Source organism: Galeopterus variegatus, unplaced genomic scaffold (assembly GCF_000696425.1).
Source record: "Galeopterus variegatus unplaced genomic scaffold, G_variegatus-3.0.2 Scaffold7102, whole genome shotgun sequence".
NCBI classification, from domain to species: Eukaryota; Metazoa; Chordata; class Mammalia; order Dermoptera; family Cynocephalidae; genus Galeopterus; species Galeopterus variegatus.
This window is the reverse complement of record NW_007733213.1, coordinates 1,605-2,813: the sequence shown is the minus strand read 5'-3', so window position 1 is coordinate 2,813 and position 1,209 is coordinate 1,605.

Below are 1,209 nucleotides of genomic sequence, written 5' to 3'. Positions count from 1 at the left end.
TTCACTCTGTTAATTGTTTCTTTTGCTGTGCAGAGTTTTTTAGTTTGATGTAACCTCATTTGTCTACTTTTGTTTTTGTTGCCTTTGGGGTCGTATCCAAAAAATTTTTGCCCAGATCAAAATCATGAAGATTTCTCCCTATGTTTTCTTCTACTAGTTTTACAGTTTCAGGTCTTACATTTATGTCTTTAATCCATTACGAATTGATTTTGTATATAATGTGATATGAGGGTCTAATTTTATTCCTCTGCATGCAGATATCCAGTTTTCCCAGTACCATTTATTGAAGGGACTGTCCTTTCTCCATTTTGTATTCTTGGCATCTTTATTGAAAATTAATTGATTATAATTGCACGGATTTTTTTATAGGCCCCTATTTTGTTCCATTGATCTATGTGTCTGTTTTTATTACTATAGCTTTGCAGTAGATTTTCAAATCAGGCAATGTGATGCCTCTGGCTTTGTTCTTTTTGCTCAAGATTGCTTTGGCTATTTGGGGTCTTTTGTGATTTGTAAGAGCCCACCACAGCAAATAGGCATACATGATTAGCCTTAGATGGGCCATATTGTAGAATACAGCTTTAAGCAGGATGCTAGCTGTAAGAAAAGCTTTTTATAATCTTGGCTCATAGCATAGCTCATGGGAAAATGCTGAAGGACAGTGCTCAGGAAGAGTAAGATGATAAGAGTTAATCAGGATTTTGGTGAAATAACCATTCTTTCTTTGGAGTCACAGCTGCCTGGAAACAAGATGGCATCCAGCCTGTGGGAGCCACATAATGCCTGCTTCCCAAGGATGAGCTGAAGAATTAGAGAACTGACCATGAGATAACAAAAGTTTGGAGTCTGCAAGATTGCCTGTAGTGGCTCCTCAGCGGGAATAACCTCCCTTTCTTGTTTCCCACACTTTTCCCTTTAAAAGCCCTTCTGAGACTCCTGAGCCTCTGAGTCAGTTTCTAGTCTGACTGTCTCCCAGGCCTGATAATAAAGCTTCCAAACCTTGCATCAACATCAGACTCTTGAGTCCTTTATTCCTTGTGAGAAGGAGGCCAAACTTGGGGTGCCTGTAACAATTCCATATAAATTTTAGAATTGTTTCTTCTATTTTTTGAAAAGTGTCCTTGAAATTTTTATAGGGATTCCATTGAATCTGAAGATTGCTTTAGGTAGTGTGGAAATTTTAATAATATTACTTTTTCTTTTTTTTTT